Genomic DNA, 22,064 nt, shown 5'->3' on the forward strand with positions numbered 1-22,064 from the left:
TCTTGGGACTAAAGGGATCAAAGGATATGGGGAGAAAGCAAGAGCAGGGTACTGAATTGGATGATCAGCCATGATCATGTTGAATGGCAGAACAGACTCAAAAGGCCTACTACTGCTTCTACGTTTCTATATTCCTTTTAAAATGTAAATTACAATGTTTCTAAACCATTGGAATGTGTCCTCGAAAATGTTTTAAATTTATTAGCTGATCTTTTTTATTTTAAAGTTTGTTATTTTAAACTGTACAATGTGTCTTATTTAATACCTGTTTCTTTCATGTTATGGACGTTTGAAAATTGTGTATTGTATGAATTGCATTCCATGAAAATTGCTTATTTTCCAGAGTATCATCATTATGAAAAATAGGCATCTTGGTAAACAGCAGGCTGATAGTCTACAAATTGTCTTTTTCTCAGTCGTAATCATAATTTTCAATTTGGTTTCCCTTAACATTAAACAAACGTTGTGATAGTTTTGAACTCCTTTAGCAAATTAAATTGTTGGAAAATGGTTCTGTTGATGAACCCATGGAAATAAGCAGTGTGTTTTGGCCAGCAAGTCATGGACACAAAATAAGAAGAATACATTTGTCAGAAATTGACATTGAATTCATTGATAAAGTGCCTCTTGGATGAATTCAACTGATAGATGGATTATTTGAGCATTTTGCTGCACATGTTCTTAATCACTCTGAATTAACTCACTGAAATCAGCGACTGGGGAGACTTGTTCTTATTTTAACAAGATCTTTCAGGGGTCAGTCTTGAAAAATGTCCAAGTTCACTTCAGGTTTTGCTGTTAATTGCATAAGACCTAATGTATTGGGAACAGCAATTGTGTATTTCAAAAGCAACTAAGTTGCTACAATTTGCTATTTATCTCATCGTAATCCTTACAGATTTACTATTTACAGGTAACTTTGTCACAGAACAAAATTTATTTATGAAATCCCAAAGACACAACTTGTTGATGCTATTTTTAATGGCTATATGGACTGCCAAAACCAGTCATCAGTTGCTTGTTCTCAATATTACTTAATGTATTGAAGGATATAGAACAAATGCAGATACAAAAGGAAGAGCTCGCATTTATATAGTGAATTCCCAGCCTCAAGCTTTCTCAAGCCATTGTGCAGTCAATTAAATCTGAAGTGTAGGCACTGTTATAATATAGGAAACAATGCAACCAATTTTTACACAAGGTCAGCACTGCTGCCTCACAGCACCAGGGTCCTGGGTTTGATTCCAGCCTTGGGCGACTGTCTGTGTGGAGTTTGCATGTTCTCCCCATGTCTGCGTGGGTTTCCTCCCACAGTCCAAAGATGTGCAGGATAGGTGGATTGGCTAAATGCCCATAGTGCCCAGGGATGTTTGGGTTAGACATGAGAAACGCAGGGATACAGGAATGGGTCTGGGTGGGATGCTCTTCGGAGGGGTGGTGTGGACCTGTTGGGCCGAATGGCCTGTTTCCACACTGGGAATTCTATGATTCTATGAATCCGGTGATGAACATCCAGTAATCTACTTTGGTCATGGTGATCAGTGTACAGACCAATATTTATTCCCTGGAGTCAACACCTTGGTCTTCAAATAGCGCAGTGGATCTTTCACGTTCACCTAAGAATGGATGAGGGTTTGATTTAATGGCTCAAACAGAAATCAACATGGCCATCCGTATAACACCCTCTTAGTGCTGGAGTTTATGCCTAGATTTTGTTCTCTAGTCTCTGGAGTAGGATTTGAACTGAGAAACTTCTGATTCGAAAGGCAAGACTGTGATTGCTGAATGATGATGGATGTGATAGTTGAGGTACAGATCGGCTATAATCTTAGGTGATGAAACAGATTCAAGGGGTTGAATAGCCTGTTCCAGCTCCTGTTTCTAATAACATTATAAATAATTAACTGTGTAAATAAAGGGGATGATCTCATTCCAGCTGAAAACTTCTAAAGAACCAAACCAATCAAAGGTAGCTCTTCCTTTTCCTCTATATCTTTGGAAAAAAATACTAAAATGTTACTTGAAACCATAACTATGACACTGAGGGCAAAGGGTTAAACATGCTAAGAATGCTTGTTCTAACAATAACTTCTGGGCCATTTAGTATTTTGTTGCAGGGGAGTAGATATAGAAGCTTCAGATGATTTCTTTTTGAAGAAATGTGAGGAACTGGAAGACCACCAAGTTTTTTACAAAGCAAGACAATACTCTTGTGTACACAACCTCCATTTAGAGAAGGTCAGCCTTTCTGTTGGAAACTGGTGACAAACTGCTGCACCACCTGTTAGCGTCTGGACCATTATTGTGCAAGACCTTACCAGAGGATCTGTACCCTGGAAATATCTATAATTCAACCTGTCTGCCTTTATTCTTTTCTCTAATGTGGAAAAAAAATGTAACTTCTGAAACTCCTATTAATATTTAACTTCAGAAATACTGGGTCTGTTTGGCAGCGTGTTAAAGGAATTTTATTGTGCACATTAAAAGGAATTTCTTCAAGTGAAGTATGGTGGAAATATTTCTGATTCAGATTAGAGATTACAAACTTAATGCTGTTTTTGTTTAATAGATATTGGCAATACCTTTGTATATTAACATATTGTAGTGTATTGGAGTAAACATAACGTGTCTAACTTGTGAATGTTCAAGCCAAAACACTGCAAGTGGAATGTGATAGTTGTAGATGTTAAATTTTCCCATGGAAATTCTCTGTACAGGGCCAGATAGATCATTGCTAACAGTGATGAATTTCTCATGCAATGAATGTGTTTCAAATATAGTTCAGGCGTTCAAGGAATTGCAAAGCATACAATTGTCATTAATTTGGAGGGAAGAGAAAGTGAAAGGATGTAGTGTGCATTTGGCAACTCTCAGGATTATCTTGGTAGCTGTCTCGAGTAAAATTGTGGAATCTTGGGAATAGCCATCATTTTTATCTCCTTGAAAGGGAATACAGAATTTCACAAATATCTTGAAACAGCTGAAACATGAAACAACATGTTTATTTTCTTTTTCTTTTGGTTTTATGAACTCTTAACTGCATGTTTTCTTTCATATGAATTTTGATTTTTGTAACCATCCCATTGGCGGTTCAACAGCAGGTCCCTCCAATGATGATACTTTTGTGATATGTAATAACATATTATGAATAAAAATTCAGTACCTTCCTTGAACAGAAAGCAGCAATAAAAGACGTCTGGGAGTTGGTAGATACGAATCTTCATTTAACCAAAGTCAGTTCACAGTGTGTTACTATCTCTGTTCTTTAGCTTTACTATATCAAATTGAAGATTTTTATAGTGCTTCTAACAGAAAATTTGATGTTTAATAAATTGTGGACTTGATTTTTACCAGTACAAAGTTGGGAAAAAGAATGTGTTGAAAAGCTTCATTTAGTAGTAGAAAAGGATAAGTTGAAGAACATGTAGCAAATATCCAAACTTATTTATCTGAAATAATCAATTGTTGAAATAAAATTAAACTTAGAAATTCAAACAACAGTTCATTTTGGTCAGCAGAGCCCTGCAATTATGCCTTAGAATATAAACACTTATATTTTTCTGTCGTTGGCAATTAATATTGTGATGATCCAAGCTGATGTTAGTACTGGACAAATCAAATCCTAGACTGAAATCTGGTTTGATAGATCACATTGTCTTTTGGTTTTAATGAGGTGATCTTTCACTGAAGCACAAATACACAATACTATGGATTCAATTTTGTTCATGAAGCAGAAGTTTATTATCCAAGAAATGCAGTTGAAATCGAATGAAACAAACTATTTACATATGACACATATTTAAAGATTCTGAAATACCTGTAAAACTACAATCCCATTAAGCAGCAACCTATTTCAGTACTCAACACCAGATAAATTTCCCACCTCTATGCTGCATGGGACTTGAGTTAGCTGTAGCTTCACTTCTCAGTTGTAAGAATCTGATAAATTCTTCCTTAATTCATTGTATCAGTGAGCTCAAACTTTCTCAGCTTTAAATAATCCCATCAGGTTTTAAATCAAGGATTCTGATCTGGACTTTTTAAACTAAACTCCTCACACTGAAGTAGCCAATTTTTAGCAATACTAAACAAACCTCATTTTCTCAGGATCAGCTGTATTTCACCTCCAGCTTTAACCAAGTACCCTGGTAATGAGGTCAGCCACGTGGACCTCATAGAATATGAGTTCTCTGACTGGGGCTGTTAACCTAGTCCAGTCAGGGAGCCCTGGCTGACAGATATAAACAGGAGTGTTAGATGTTCTGTTCAGTGAGAGCTGGCTCTGAGAGAGTTGGATCAGTGTCACGGACTCTCCACATGTAAATAAAGGGTGACTTGGCAATGAGATACTGGTTATTTCACCCTGCAGTACTGCCCAAACTGAAACTGGGAAAAAAAAAACTTATTTTCCCCAAACTATGGTATTTTCCCCTAAGCCTAAAAAATTCCAGAATCTTCTATCTGAAATCTACGTTGTTTTCTTTGTTTACTCATATCTTCTCCCCTTGTAAACAAAATCCCATTAATTTTCAGGAATTTTTCTCTCCATTGGGTTTTAAAAGAAATCACCATGATTTCAGTAAAACCTGCCAGTTAGTTAAACTCCTTCAGACACAGAGAAAACTGACATACCACTAGTTCAAATTCAAAAATACTAAAATATACATAAATCTGTCCTCTGTGGCTGAGATTTCACTCAGTTGTTACTGAAAATGACTTTGGCCAATTTTGACACGTTGGACTGTGTGTCATTCATGTTTGACTGAGCTTCAAAATGAGAGATTTGAATTTGAATAATATTTGCATGAAGAAAGCAAGTATAAACTCGAGATAAAATGTAGCACCAAAATGTAATATACCAAAAATGCTTTAATTAGAACAGTCCGTACAAATGAACAGAACAATACCAAAGGGGATGGAACATTCAATACCATGTACAGTTGTAAAAGAATGTAACATTTTGTTACTTGATTGGTGTACATTGGTAACCCAATCAATATTTTCAGAACAATGAAACAGCTGAGATGTAGGCAATGAAGCTTGGAATTCTTAAAGCAGGTGGTTTTGGCATATAAAGCAGCAGTGATATGCTGATAGAAGAGTGGTGCCACGGTACAGAAAAGTCTAACTGGCACTGTCGAGGATTGTGGCAACAATAAATGCACAACATTAGATCTCCAAAACCGTTATCTAGTAGCTAGAATTCTGAAGGACCTCAATAAATCAATAACGTGAAGCATTTTACAAAAATAAACCTTCAAGTTAGTTTTCTTGTTGGTAAGTTTTTGGGTTACAGATCAGTTTATTGGTAGTTTCAGAAATATAGTTATTCTGTATTAATTATTATTTGTGAAGAAATATGTCGCCTTGGGAATTTACTTAAATGAAAAAAACAACTTCCCTCAAAACTACGAAAAGGAGAACATTACAGTGAGTGTAACACAAGAGTCAAAAATGTCTGCTATTTTAAATGTTTAGGATTGTGCTCAAACTATGATGAAGTCATGCAAACAGTTTTGATGAATAAACATTCTAATTCTCTGAAGATCATATTTCACAGGCTTATATACACCCATGGATGAACAATTGGATGTGAACTCAGTGCGCAAAACTAGTTTCACAAACAGAAAAGCACATAAAATAAGATAAACTATGGTTTTTGATAACAGCAAGCAATTTCTATAGTGCTAGTGATCTTTCAGTTCTGGAAGTGGTATAGAATGTACTTGTCCTACTTTATATATCTGTTTAGAACATTCTAATAACATGAGGCATGAGATCAAACCTTTTGTTTTGCCACCTGTGACGTTAATGTTGTGTATTGGATTAACTCCTGATGTATGTGTCTCGTTCCACCTATAGTGTTGCAATCCACCATCTGTTGCAAGAGTTCAGTCAAAATTCAAAATTGGCTGTTTCAGCATTGCAGATTGTTGCTGCCTCTAATACATTTTCGTATTGTTAGATAGCATAGAATACATATGAGATAAATCTCATTTTGTCATATTTTTCCAGTCACGTACGTGGTTACGCAAGAAAGAGTTTTTGGCCTAGCATGAAAGCTGGTCTAGGAAATAATCTCACAGACAGAATTATTTAAAATTTTAGCCTTGACAAAGTGGTACAATTCTTTTTCTGAGGTAAAAGATCCTGGTTCAAGTCCCATCCCAGAAACTTGACCACAAAATTTAACACAGCAATGAAGACCAAACACCTCGTTATGCCTGTGCCAACTTTTTGAAAGATCTATGCATTTAGTTTTACTTCGCTGCTATTTCGCCATAACTCTAAAAATTTCCCCTTCATGTGTTTATCTCTTTTATTCTGCTGAAATCTCAGCTCCATTTTGTTTACTGATGAATGTTGTGTCGTCTACAAACTTTGAATATTTTAACCCTACTCGAACTGAGGGGAAGCCAGAGAACTATAGACCAGTAAACCTAACTTGATAATTAGAAAAGTTGCTGGATCATATTGAAAGAAAATCTAATGTTAATTTGGAATAAGCATTTCATATTTAATTTATTCATTTTAATTTTTATAGAAAATATAACTGAGTTAAAATAGTATAGGTGTAGGGGATATGATGGCATTTGAGACTTCAAAACGTCTTTTTAAAGTATTCCATAATTCACTCAGTTATGAAGATTAAGGTTTTCAGGGTATTAAAGGTAAACCATTGATAGAACGCAGGTTTAGCCTCGCTTCTTGTTTGAGTAATTCAAAGCACAAAGCACGAACTCTGAATGCCTCTCACTCTCCAGTTGCTCTTCACTTCTAAATATTTGTGAAGTTGATGATTCCTTTAGGGAGTGTAGGCAGCGTCAAGGCTGTAACGCCATGGATGGCCTGGCTGCATAATGCGGAGAAACAAGAGTAAAAGAACAATGTGAGCAGGCAAAATTTACATAATACATGAATGACGATTTAACGTAGTCCTCAATTCATTGGGATGTGGAGGACTTTGATAAGGAAGGCCGTGGGAAGCTTCAATATGGACTTTTGACAGTCAACCTTTTCTGATATGTGAAGCAAATTAGTTCTGTGTTAATACAGTAGGAGATTGTAAGTGTAGTAGAATTATTGACACCTTGTCCCCTCAACTCCATCCTCACATCACCCCACACTCTCATCACTCAAGAAAAGCAGCTTTGCATATTAAAGTATGTTGGGAAATACTTGCAGGTCGAGGTAAGAGGAAATCAATTCTGTTCCCTTATGCTGCCTAAAAGATCTTCGATTCCTACCATTATCCCTGAGCGCCAACCAACAGTTCAGCAATGCCGAATGTTGTGCTGCACTGTCCGTTGTCAATGCCAGGGTGGTTGTGGCCATCGGTGACCCCTCTTCTAACCTCTTACAGTAACTCATGTCTTCCAAATACTATCATTTCCTGCTCTTATCTGCTGAGTTACGCCTCTTCACAATTATTGTCCACTTTGCATTCGAACATGCAACGTCCACTCTCCATAACTTCCCCAACTTCCCTACCATGCTAGTGGCTCTGAAAAATGTTTTTGACTTTCCTTGAGAAGAACCCCAAGGAACTGACCATGACTCACTTCCTGACTAACCTGCACAGACAGCCTCATCTGATGAGTGACCAGGCTCCTGAAACTGTAGTTTCCCAATAGACTTCCTTCATATCCTGGACCAGTTACCTTGAACCTGAGGGGTTAACCATGGTCCACTTCCCAGACTGCAGTAATACAGAATCCCTGGCCTTGATTATCCCAAGCAGCAAACTGATCATTTCCAAACCCTGGACTGACGTCAAGTGCTGCTATTTGTTTACTGTGATGGGTCTTCCTGACTAAATATCGTCGTCTTTGACTGACCAAGTACTACTACGCTTAGACTTTAAGACATGGCCATTTGACTTAAATGGATGCATTGTGTTTGCCATGTATGTTGCTAGGACATGGTGTAGGTGACGAAGCACAGTGCCATACTTAACATTCCTTAACTGGTCACTGCTGACAATCAAAACTGATCAAGCTGCCTAGCTTTGTGTCTGTGCTAAAAGACAAGGCAACACAGAAGTACTGAGAGCCTTTAGATTCTGAATAAGGCAGCAGAATGCAAAAAGGCAAGACAATGCAGAAATGCAGTGAGGATCCAAGTAAGCATAACGTGAATGAGCCTAAGAGAATTAACAAGGAGTCCTAAGATACACCCTGGTCCAATCTGTGAGGTGGGTGATTGTGCACAGGGACAATGTTGCCTGGGAGTGACATTACAGTGAAAGACGCTGGCGCATTCTAAAGTGCAGATAGCTGATACTGATCTCCACGGACAGGTGTTGCAGATCATGGTGAGCTTGAGCCAACAGATACCTGCTCAGTCCTTCATGTCAGCAGTTGTCACAATCTAGTTTCTCACCAGCATATGGAAGTCAGTCATAATCATAGAGGTCTACAGCACAGAAAAAGGCTGTTCAGCGCATCATGTCTGCAATGGTCAAAAATAACCAAATGGCTATTCTAACCCTATTTTCCAGCACTTGACCTATAACCTTGTGTGCCTTGGCATTGCAAGAGAATTAGAAACTGCATATAAATCAGGTATTCAATACCAATGTCAAGTAAATGCATGCAAATAGGCTACTCATTATTCACTAGCGAAATTCCCACCCTGCCATTCAAAACTTGGTTGCAGAATCTGATTCATTTTTTTTTTCTTAACATTGAGAATCTAACTTTCCCAATCACTCCATATTTTCCCAATCTCTCCATATTTTCTTGCTGTAACTTTCCATTGCCTATATCATTTAGGGGCTGGGAAAATCCAGCCCACAAGGAACAAGGGGATTAATAAAGGAAGAAGAGGAGCATAATGGTAGTTTTGTACAGATGCAGAGGATGTTGGTATTGTTTTTGATGACTACTTTGCATCTGTTTTCAGTGTTACAAACATTGCATTCAGGAAAGAGGGGTCGAAATGTTACCATAGTGAAATTAACATAATGAGTGAGGTTTAACTTTAAAAATAGAGGTTTATGTAAATTTTATTTAATGGCAAATTTAAGTTATGAGGGAAGATTGGATAAACCTGGGTTATTTTCTTTGGAATAGAGGCTGAAGGGAGCCTAATTGAAGTGCATCAAATTATGAGTATAGGTAGAGGAAAGTTTTTTTTTTCCTTGAGGGTTCCTTTGCCTTTTTGGAAGCTTTTTACTTGGCGGTTCCTTTACAGTGTTCATCAACTCAATTATTGCATGATGCAGTCATGTAGGAACAGTGTGTTTGTATTTGTGTTGACAGATATGTGGTATTTGGAAGCACACAGTAGCAGAATGAGAAGATTAATCATTATCCTCATTAAGGGGATTGTTGCTGAACTTGGACACCTTGGAGTGCAAGTTCATATTTCCTTGAAAGTAGCATTGCAAGTAGACAGGATAATGAAGAAGGCATTTGGTATGCTTGCCTTCGTTGGTCAATGCATTGAGTATAGAAGTTGGGAGGTCATATTGCGGCTGTATAGGCCATTGGTTAGGTTACTTCAGGAATACTGCATTCAGTTCTGGCCTCCTTGCTACAGAAAGGATGTTGTGAAACTTGAAAACATTCAGAAACAGTTTACAAGGATGTTGCCAGGGTTGGAGGGTTTGAACTATCGGGAGAGACTGAATAGGCTGGGGCTATTTTGTCTGGAGCAGCGGAGGCTGAGGGATGACCTTATAGGAGTTTATAAATTCAGGATAGATAGGGTGACTAGCAGAGGTCTTTTCCGCAGGGTAGTGGAGTCCAAAACTATAGGGTATAGGTTTAAGGTGAGAGGTGAAAGATTTAAAAGGGACCTAAGGGGCAACTTTTCTACGCAGAAGATGGTGGCGTGTATGGAACGAGCTGCCAAAGAAAGTGGTGGAGCCTGGTATGATTACAACATTTAAAAGGCAACTGGATGGATATATGAATAGGAAGGGTTTAGAGGGATATGGGCCAAATGCTGGCAAATGGGACTAGGTTAATCTAGGATATCTGGACATGGATGATTGGACCAAACGGTTTGTTTCCATGCTGTGCAGCTGTATGACTCTAATTATCAAATGTCCACTAAAGTTAAAGCTATAACACACAAGGAAAGTATTAATTTATTTTTCACCACAGCATTTAAAATGATACAAGATAGCAGGCATAAGTTAGCAACAAAAGTTTTTTTCCCCCCCAAAATAACTGGCAAACACACTTCCAAACACAAAATGTCATCACCTTGAATACAGCTTTTGCAGACTGGTGAAATCACAACTAATATGTTTCCATCATTTGCCCACAGCTGGAAAATTGAAGCCAGACAGTTATCCCACTTTTACAACATCTCAGACCTCAATCTCGGATTCAAATTTTGTATTTGGCACAATGTTCAGTACAAGAATATCCACTATATTTTTCCCACATATAGTAGTTCCACAACATGTCAATGCCGACTGACAGAACCAAACTATACTACTCCCATTTGCTTGCTTTTGGTCCATAGCCTATTGTGCCCTCATATTTTAACAGTTCATCCAGATTCTTCTTGTATGTTACAAGAGTAAATGTTGCCTCCAACACCATCTCAAGCAGTGTGTTACAACTGAAATCTCGAATTGTAATGTCTTTCTCATTTGTGAATTTGGATAGAAATATTCATTCAACACTTCGCCCACATTCTCTGGCTCCACGCGCAGATTGCCCTGTAATAAGTCCCACTGTTTCCCTGGTAATTCTCTTGCTCTTTGCCTTGGGATTTTCTTTAATCCTATCTGCCAAAGATATTTTGAGGTTCCTCATTGTCCACCCCTTTTTTTTTTAAGTACCCCCACCCCCCAACATTCTCTGTTCTCCTGAAGGATCCTCCACCATTTTTGAGGCTTTGTACCTAATATATGTTTCCTTATTCTTCTTTATCAAACTCTTGATAATCCATTAACATCCAGGGTCTCCTGTATTTGCTGTTCTTTGCCTACATTCTTAGAGGAATGTGCTGGCCCTGAGCGCTTTCAGCACTAATTTTAAAAGACTCCCACTTCCTGATGTAGACTTACCTGCAAGTAGCGGCTCCCAGTCTATGTTTGCCAGATCCTGTCTAATGATTTTGAAATTGCTCTTCTCCCAATTTAAACACTTTTGCACTATCCTTATCCCTTTCCATATTGACTTTGTAGCTTACAGAGCTATGGTCATTATCCTCAAAATGTTTGCCCACTGACACATCAACGAAATTAATTGGCTTCATTGCCTTGTATTAGGTCTAGCACTGGCCCATCTCTAGTAGGATTACCTACATACTGGCACAAAAAATGCTCTTGAATGCACTTAAAAATTCAACCCCATTTAAACCTTTCTTACTTGGGCAATCCCAGTGAATGTTAGTAAAGTTGAAATTTCCTACTACTATAATTGTACTCCTCTCACACCTTCCTGTGATTTGCGTACATATTTGCTCCTCTATCTCCCTCCGACTTTTGGGTGGCCTGTAGTATATTCCCAGCAAAGCGATAGCCCCTTTTTTATTTCTAAGCTCTACCCAGGTGGCTTCATTTGAACAGCCTTCTAGGACATCGTACCTCGTTATTGTAGTGATGGTTTTCTTTATCAATGCCCCCACCATTCTTACATCCCCCTATTACGCCTGAAACTTCTACACCCTGGAATGTTCAGCTGCCAGGCCTGTCCTTCTTTCAACCATTTCTCAATGATTGTAACAGTTTCAAATTCCCATATGCTGATCAGCACTCTAAGTTCATCTGCCTTGTCAGTCAGGCTCCTTCCAAGAAAATAGACATGAATTATCTTTCTGTTCTTCCCATGTCTTCCCCACATCCTAGACTGACCTAATATTCCTTTTATATCTGACTGTACCTTGCTCCCAACTTTACATCTACTCTGTGCCCTGTACCCCTGCAAAATTAGTTTAAAACCTCCCCACATCAAAAGCAAACCTCCCAGCAAGTTTAGGTGCAGCCAGCTTGTACAGGTCCTGCCTACCTCTGAAGCTGTCCTAATGATCCAAAAATGCCTTCCCTTCTATACCATCCCTTTATTCACACGTTCACCTGAGTCATTTCCTATTTCTAGACCCAATAGTACATGCCACTAGAAGAATTCTGGAGAGTGGAACCTTCGTATTCCTTTTCTTTAATCTACTACCTGATTCTCTCAATTCCTGTTGCAGGACCTCATTTCTGTATTTTTTACCCATGTTGTTGGTACCGGCATGTACCACAATTGCTTGCTGTTCACCCTTACGCTTCAGAAACCCCTGCAGCCACTCCGATCCTGATCCTGGTACCAAGGAGGCAACATACCATTCAAGAATCCCATTTACAGCCACAGAACCATCTACCGGTTTCTCTTACAATCAAGTCTCCTATTGCTAAAGCTCTTCCAGTCTTTTTCCCCTCCTGTTGTGCAGCAAAGCCAAACATGGTGCCATAAACTTGGCTGTCACTATTTTTCCCTGAGAGGTAAGCTCCCCATCCCAACTCCCCAACAGTATATCTGAGAGGGCTGCCCACTGGGGTCTCCTGCACCACTTGTCCACACTTAATTATCTTCCTGGTGGTCACCCAACACTTTTCTGCCTGAGTATCCCTTACTTGTGGTGTAACCAGCTCACTAAACGTACAAACCACAATGTCTTCAGTATTATGGCTGCTCCACAGTGAGTCTGTCTGCAGCTCCAGCCGCTCTATGCAGTATATCAGAAGCTGCAGCTGAACATACTTTCTGCATATGTGATCACCATGGATACTGGTTTCCCATATATTGCAGGAGGAGCATTCCAAGGGGCTGAGTTCTCCTGCCATCGTGATCCTTACCAACTACAAGCAATGAACTGTTCTCTCTCTCTGTCTCTCTCTTCTCCTTTCAAGCTTTCCTCCCTCAACATTTGCAACTCTCCTTTCCACCGTCTGCAACCTGCCCTTGCAGTTTCTCCCAGGACCCACAACATTCAGGCTTTTTCTTTCTCCTTCCCCCCCACCCCCACACACCCCATCCCATTTTGCAACGATTGTCTTTTCCCCACTTCCCCCTTCCAGACTCTGCCCTATTTCCTTTGCAACTTTTTCATTCTAACCCCACTTATTTTGGAGCTTCTTTCTCCATCCCTTCCATGGCAGACAAGACAGATGGCTCCCCAGTCTCGGCACCCCTGACAAATGATTTCCTGGCTTTGCCAATTCCTTGTTACCACTGCCACACTGCAACCTGAGATGAGCAGAAATTTCTTTCTTCATATGGAAAGTGGTGTGCCTATGGAATTCTGTGGCCTCAGAAAATGGTTGAAGTCAATTCATTGAATGTTTTCAAGAAAGAATTTTGAGAGCTAAAATGATCAAAAGACATTGAGAAAAAGCAGGAAAAGGGTGCTGGGTTGGATGATCAGCCATGATCATATTGAATAGCAGAACAGTCTTGAAGGGCCAAATGCCTTCTCCTGTTACTGTTTTGTAAGTTTCTATGACCCCTGAACCTCAGCCTTGCTATCCCAGCAAAAGGCTTCCTTGAAACTCTTGGAATTGTGTACACATCAGTAAAATGAAATAAAGGATTAATGCATCAATTCTTTCAAGAAAGTGACAAGCAGCATGCCTCGTGTTATTGTTAAATTTGAAATGCAAACACCGTTCACTGAATCTGCCACTGTACATGGAGATGTGCAAACAATCAGTCACTCATTGGAGTGATTGAAAGTGATTTGTTACTTGACAGCTGACCATTTTTGTAAATATGCAATTTGTTTAAATTTGACACAGGAACAGTATCATGTATTTAGTTAACATCATAAAAACATTCAAGGTGCTTCACAGGGCCATCATAAAATATAATTTGATACTGAGGTACTGAAGGAGATATTAGGTCAGGTGCCTAAAGCTTTGTTCAAGAGATAAGTTTTAAGGATCATCTTAAAAGAGGAAAGGTGGTAGTGAGGTGCTGATAGGGAGAGAGGAAATTCCAGAGCTTAGCACATTGGCAGTGATGTTGGAGTGATTAAAGTCAGGGATGCTGAAGAGGCAAGAATTATGGGAGTGGCAATATTTCTCAGATAAGGTAAAAGCCATTTTGGAACCTTTACGTTTTTATTAAATAAATTTCAATTCGCTATCCACATAAATTATTCAGATACTTCATGGGTACTTTATAATCCGCAGTTTAAGATAATTTTTGTGACAATAGGTTGTGACGTTACGATAGAAATGTGCCAATTTCAATCATTTGTTTCCCATTGCTGATGTATGGTGGGGAATATAAAATAGGCATATTTTAATCTGGTCCAGTCTTGCACCAACCTGATTTGTTTGCCCAGATATCTAGCTTGTGTGAATAAGAATTGAACTACTAACTTTGCTGGAACACGTTCTTTACTTTCACCTATTATTCAATATTATTAGCTACTAATTGATTTGCATTGTTTATCATGTTACCCAGATATACCTTTCACTTTTGATGCAAAAGCAGCAGTGACGCTTGAAACCTGAACCATTATTCCCTCAGTTTTCACCCTTTTGATATTTCTATAAGCGACATTGTTATCCTTTAGACTGGGTTCAGATACATTTAGCCAAAAACATTGCAGTACCGATACTACGATTCAATTTTTTGAGCAATCTAGCTTTGCTGATCTTAAAATACAATGGTTTTGCAAATTGTGCTGAAATTGTTTTCTACATAATTTAAACTTTTGATCAAGAAAATTAGTGTTTTTAAATTTTTGTACTTCTTTACAAAAAAGGTCTATTTGACAGATCACAACATTCTTTTGCAACCAATGTTTACAATTATACTCAAGAAAAGAAGAATGTGCATTTATATTGTGCCTTTCACAATCTTGGGTAACCACTAAATATTTTACAACCAATGAGGCACTTTCAAAGGTCCTCCGACATTACCTTTCAAACCCGTGACCATTTCCTTCTAGAAGAGCAAGGATAGCAGACACGTGGGAGCACCACCACCTGCAAGTTCCCCTCCAATCCACTTAGCATCCTGACCAACATTGCCCTATACAATAAAAGCAAGATTTTATTGCTCCTGTACTCAAATACTCTAGTGATAAAGGCAAACATTCCATTAGCCTTCCTTAATAGCTTGCTGCACTTGCATGTTAGTCCTCATTGTATTTATGAAGGACCTGGGTCCTTTTTCACATTTACACTTTCTAACTTCTCACTATTTAAAAATACTCTGCACATCTGTTCTTCCTATCAAAGTGGATAATCTGACATTTTTGTACATTATATTACATCTGCCATGTTTTTGTCATGTTTAAGCCTGTCCAAATCTTCCTGAAAATATTTTACATCTTCCTGTCAATAAGCAGTCCTCCTTAGTTTTGTCTCACCTCCAAATTTGGAAATATTATATTCCGTCCCCAAATTGATATATTGTGAACAGATGGGGCCCAAATGCTGTTCTTTGTGGTAGCCCACTAGATATAGCTTGGCAACATGAGAATAATCCATTTATTCTGATTGTTTTTTGTCTGTTAACCATTCCTTAATCCATGGCAGCACATTACAGAATACAGAAAGGAGATAGTGGGCTTGGTGACATGGTGCAATGAAAACAACCTCTCTCTCAATGTTGGCAAAACTAAAGAACTGATAATTGACTTCAGAGAGAAAGCAGGAGAGCATACCCCCATCTACATCAACTGAGCAGAGGTTGAGAGCGTCAAGTTCCTAGGAGTGATGATAACCGACAACCTGTCCTGGATGTCCCATGTAAACGCGGCGGTCAAAAAGGCACAACGGCGCCTCTTTCTCAGGTGGCTGAGGAAATTTGGCATGCCCATAAGGACCCTCACCAACGTTTACAGATGCACCATAGAAAGCATACTGTCCGGGTACATAACAGCCTGCTACAGCAACTACTCTGCCCAGGATCGTAAGAACCTTCAAAAGGTTAATTGCACAGCCCAGACCATCACAGAAGCCAACATCCCATCCGTGAACTCCATTTACATGTCTAGTTGCCATGGAAATGCTACCAACATTGTCAAAGACCCATTCCACCCTGGTAATGCTCTCTGACAACCTCTTCTATCAGGAACAAGATACAGAAGCTTGGACACATGCACCAGTGGGTTCAAGAAGTATTTCTTCCCTGACGTTATTAGACTGATGAATGGACTCTCGAACTCGAAATAATGCTGATCTTGACAATGTTGAGCTTGCTTCACATATGTCCTGTGTGATGTAACCTGTATCCCATACTCTGCCCAAGCTTTTTCTTCACCCTATGATCTGTATGTCCTTGTGTACTATGATCTGCCTATACTGCTCGCAAACAAACCTTTTCACTGTACTTAGGTACATGTGACAATAAATCAAATCAAATCAAAATCACCTTCTATACCATATGTTTTAACTTTGTTTACCAGCCTTCTGAGAGATACTTTATCAATGGCCTTCTGAAAATTCAAATGTACTATATACATCAATTCCCCTGTGTCAATTTTGTTAGTAGTATGCTCAAAAAAAGCTCCAGCAAGTTTGTCAAACCCTATTTTCCATTTACAAACCCATGCTGACTATGCCCAATCAGATCATTTTTATCCAAGTGTCAGTTTATCACATTCTTCATGGTATAGCATTTTCCTGACTACTGATATAAGGTTGATGGTCTGTAGTTCCCTGTTCTCCCCCTTGTTCCTTTCTTAAATAGTGTGTGTGACATTTGCAAGCTTCCAATCTGGTGGCGTTATTCCAGAATCTATGAAATATTGGAAGCTGATTGATGTACTGATATATGAGGAGAGTTGAATTGGTTAGGATTATCTTCACTGGAGTTCAGAATAATGAAGGGAGATCTCGTAGAAACCAGTAGAATTTTAACAGGACTGAACAGGGTACATGCAGGAAGAATGTTCCCAATGGCAGGGGAGTCCAGTCCAGAACCAGAGATAACAGCCTAAGAATATGGGGTAAGCCATTTAGGACTGACATGAGGAGAAATTTATTCACCGAGAGAGTGGCGAGCCTGTGGAATTCACTGCCACAGAAAGCAGTCAAGGCCAAAATAGTCTGTTTTCAAGAATGAGTTGGATATAGCACTTGGGGGCTAAAGGGATCAATGGATATGGGGGTAAAGCAGGAATAGGCTATTGAGCTGGATGGTCAACCATGATCATAATGAATGGTGGAGCAGTCTTGAAGGACTGAATGGCTTCTTCCTGCATTTTTTTTTCTAGGTTTGTGTTAATGCTTTGACTATAAATTTTCCTGACTGCTTTTAATGGACCCACGCTTCCTTCTTGCATATCTAAAGAACCTTGTACAGTCTCCCAATACCAGCTGCCAAGCCCTCAGGACTCAACCCACCCTCCCTGCAGTGGACCCCTGGGAGTTTTAAGTTATTTTGATTTACTCCCTAACAAATTCTTACCATAACAGGAAACTTGCAGATTTTCCTGTGACATCACTATTAGACTATCAAAACGAAGCCACTCCCCACTCACTGTGGTCTTTTTAAACTTGCTGCCTCCTTTCTCAGTGCTGTGATCAGAATGAAACCACTCTCCACACTTTTTCAAACCTGTTACCTCTTCTCTCACGTAGTATTCAGAATGAATTATTTTGTGATGTTTAGCCACTTCACAATGATTGGATTTTAAAATTGCAAGAGGGATCAATGCTTTATACAGCAATAATTTTTTTAACAAAAGAGCAGGAAAGGCAAGAGAATTACTGCATTATGACAGTTAAGATGGTGTGTTTTTAAGAAGGATTCAGTAATTTAAGAACATTGCAGCAAGTATGTTTAAATATTTCATGTTGTCCTTTTTACTTCTCACAAAACCATGAGTACCTGATAAAAGCACTGCCTGTATAACCTTGTTTTATACAAAGGTGGTGGTGTATGGGTAATATCATTGGACTAATAATCAAAAAACTTAAAACCAATGCTCTGGGTCATGGTTTCAAACCCCACTGCAGAGGTTGATGGAATTAACTACTGAACGTGGCATTGAGAGCTAGAGTCAGAAATAATAATCATGAAACAATCTGGTTAACTGATGTCGTTTTCAGGAAGGATCTGCCATCTTTACATGGCCTGGCCTACATGTGGCTTACAGACCTACAGCAGTGTGGCTGTCTCTTGAATGCCAGATGAAATTGCCTAGCAAGGCTCTCAGTCTTAGAGCAATTCAGGATGGGGGACAAATGCTGGCCTTGCCCGTGATACCAACATCCCATGAAATAATAAAGAGGAGAAAGGTAACAGTGACAACTAGTTTTGTTGCACACTGTATGAAGCTAGACTTTTGTCCATTTGTAATTGTATGTAAAATGTAGCTTATCCATGATTCTATTCAGCAGCAATACTTACAAGTCTGTTTCACATATCTGTCTACAACTTTAAGGAATTAAACTATGTGGATTATAGAATTATATGCAATCTGATACTGTTGTTGGATCTGGAGTTGAACGGAATTTGGGGAACAATTCAAATGAGAGCTGTCTTTACAATGATCAGTCGCATTGTGAAATGGGACACTGTAGAACTCCACAAATACTTAATGTATCCAGCTCACCCTCCTCTTAGATTTACCAGATCTAAGGTTGACTGGTATAAATAATTTAAAACTAGAGTTGAGTGAATGGCACTTAACTGAATTGGGAGATTAATCTGTAGCACTAATGCACCTGTTTCTTTTTCCAACACAGTGGTAAATAGGAGGCTCGACAGGGATTAGCAAGGCTGAACTAGTTTTGGCTTGATAGAAGCAAACCACCCAAGTTCAGAGACAGCCTGATATAGAGCGCAGATTACAAATCAGCAATGTAATTCATTCTAAATTCATCTAACCCAGATGGGTGAACAGAAAGTGCCAGCTTATCAAAGTGTACATCCTGACAGTAATTAAAGGAAACTATTTTATCTTGAATAAGTGGCAAGGGAACATTTGTACTCCAAGGTTGTATTTCTAATTAACCTTTGAAAACTGCTTTCCATTTTATGTGGATACACTCCCTTATGAAGCAATACTATTGCTATGTGGTACTTTGCACTTGAAAGTGGGGTCTGACAGTTTTTTGAGTAGGAATTCAAATGGAGAGTTGCGGTTACAGTGACCGATTATACAGAGGTGTGTTCTCACACTTGTAGTTGGTTTTAAGTATTGTGAAATTTTAAACAAACGTCAGCAACTAATAGTACAGGTCTCAAATGCATGGAACTAGTATTGCAATTCAAGTGCCATCTATACCATCAAAAACATATTTCAAAAAGAAAGACAAAGTTTGATTTCACACTACCATAGGAGTACAATGAAGCCATACAAGACCATGCTATATGAATTACCTTTGTATGTCTTGTTTTGTGTCCTGACTACCAGCTGGCGGTTTGCTGTTGCAGTATTTGACTACACCGTGACTAATCTGCACAGAGTAGATCAATGATGCAGGATCAGCCAGTAGGGATGACTAAAAATTGATATAACTTCCGGACTTGGCAGTAAGAGTTGATGGGTGAAGCTAGTTTTGATGGGCTATGGGAAAGGAAAGATGCAGCAGAGACAGCTGAATGGATGTTTTCATTATTGATAAGAATAAGTCCAGTGCTCCTTGCACTTGTTAGACATGAAAATAGGGAAGTGGGAAAATAAAGTGTTTTCAGGAGACAATTAGTTTTGGAGGAAATGAAATTGGGGTTATGTTTGCAGTAGAAAGGATGTTATTAAACTGGAGAGGGTGCAGAAAAGATTTGCAAGGATGTTGCAGGACTGGAGGGTTTGGAGAGGGTTTGGAGGGACTGGAGAGGCCGGATAGGCTGGGACATTTTTCCCAGAAGTATAGGAGACTGAGGAGTGACCATGTAGAGGTTTATAAAGTCATGAGGGGCATAAATAGGGTGAAATGCCAAGGTCTTCTCCCCAGGTTAGGAGAGTCCAAAGCTAGAGGGCAAAGGTTTAAGTTGAGAGGGAAAAGATTTAAAAAACACCTGAGGGGCAACTTTTTCACACAGAGCGAGGTGCACATATGGAATGAACTGCCAGAGGAAGTGGTAGAGGTGAGTACAGTTATAACATTTAAAAGACATTTGGACAGATACATGGATAGTAAAGGTTTAGAGGGATATGGGCCAAATGCAGGCAAATGGGACTAGTTCAGTTTGGGAAATCAGGTAGGTATGAATGAATTGGACTGAAGGATCTGTTTCCAAGCTGTTTAACTCTATGATCCTGGAATAATGAGCAATTTTGACAAAAGAGTGCAGGATCATGACGTATGAGATGTGGTCCAACAGATCTGACAAGGAATGGCTAGACCAGTTGTGCATCTTGTACTTGGACCTATTCCTTTAATCTACCATTAAGTATGTTGGCATAACTCTTTCAAAAACAATGTTTCTGTTAAAAGAATTAGTAATGGATCTATAAAGGCATAGTGTATAAATATTAAAATATTTAGAATCACAGAGAATATTTTAAAGGAACCAGTGTAATCATTGAACTAATTAACGTGTGTACAAAAGGTAATATTTAAAGGGCCCAAATTATTGTGTAGAAATGAAAGCTACCCAGATGTATTATGGTAGGTACACCATGCATGATAGCCAGAAAAGTAATCTTATATAAGAAAAAAACCATCGGTTGAAAATTCCAAATACAGTAGTACGTTGTGGTATTTGAAAAGATAATCTTGAGTAGACATCATAAATTTGAAAATATTTTATTTGTTGTGCAAGAGATTTTCTCTGAAACAAGAACATTGAAATACCATCTTGCATGAAATTACCTCAGTAACAATTGATCTTTGCTTTTATGCTTAGAATCTTGGAACATATAGAAGATAAGATCTCAGAGAAGACAACTTTGACATTAGTAGCAGGTGTACGATAAGATGATACTTAGACTTTGGTGGTGTGGTGGGACAGGGATGTGGAGGTTTGCAGTGAATTAAAAAATAAATTCTTTTATTTATTAATCGTACTGTTTCATGCTAGAATTGTTATAAAAACCAGAATTAATAATGGATTTCTGATATCATCGACGAATACCAGTTAGGGTATATTGATTAGTCAGTAATGGTGCTGGGCTAGTAGCCTAGAGTTCATGTTTGAAATATGCTTCGGCAAGGCCTGAAGCTCAGTTACATTTCATTGGGTAATTTGTGGGCCAACACTTTAAAAGAAAACAGAGAAACCGCTGGATTGTCAGAAAAACCCAATAATTCATTGCTGCTCTTCAGTAATAAGAGCACTATCTCTTTTGCTTCAATCAAAGCTAAATACTGTTTATGCTGGAAACCTGAAAAAGAGGAGACTGGACACAACACATGAACTCTGTTTTCCTCTGTACAGCTGTAGCTAGATCTGCTGAGTTTCTCACTTTTGCTTTTCTTATTTCTTTTCATACTCCATTCATTAGTGATTCTTAATAAACTCGACCCTGCCAGTATCTGAGAAACTTAAATTATAAACTGTTCTAAGTACTGTTCAGGATTGAAGTTGAGAGAACCCTGATCAAAATTGGATGCATGTTGGCGGACACGATTTTGAATGCTCGTTGCTGTACAAATACTAATTAGTTTAGTATTTTCTTTTTGTCTGACATTTCATAAAATTACAATTACTATATTGGACTTCTCAACAACAAAAAAGTGACAAGACTTTTATTATCCAAGGGCCTGGCACAGATTTAAACTTGTTAACAATTGTTTCTGAGTCATTGATCTAAATCCGTTTTACTAGTTGCCCTTTGTGCCTAAAGCTTTCCTGAGCACCAACACCACCAATTGGATGTCATATGTAAACTGCACATGAACACAAAGTGATGCAAAGTATGGTAGATGATCCTCATGTCAGTGTTTAAGTGGGAGCCTCAATCTATCATTTGTTCCACAATATCAATTATGATGTTGGACTGGTAACCCAGAGTTCATATTTGAAATATACTATGGCATGTATTCTGAAATTCACTTGTATTTAGTTATGTAATTTGTGGGCCAGCACTAAAACAAATCACAAAAACTGACTCGGATAGTAGGAACTGCCGATGCTGGAGAATCTGAGATAACAAGGAGTAGAGCTGGATGAACACAGCAGGCCAGGCAGCATCAGAGGAGCAGG

General features: G+C 38.7%; 1 protein-coding gene across 1 annotated transcript in view; it reads left to right on the forward strand.

Moving 5' to 3' along the window:
* The window catches only part of micu2 (mitochondrial calcium uptake 2), a 413,733-nt gene that overhangs the window by 215,650 nt on the left and 176,019 nt on the right, over window positions 1-22,064 (forward strand). The window lies entirely within an intron of this gene.

This window comes from Rhincodon typus, chromosome 6, assembly GCF_021869965.1.
Source record: "Rhincodon typus isolate 14 chromosome 6, sRhiTyp1.1, whole genome shotgun sequence".
In the NCBI taxonomy this organism is placed as follows: domain Eukaryota; kingdom Metazoa; phylum Chordata; class Chondrichthyes; order Orectolobiformes; family Rhincodontidae; genus Rhincodon; species Rhincodon typus.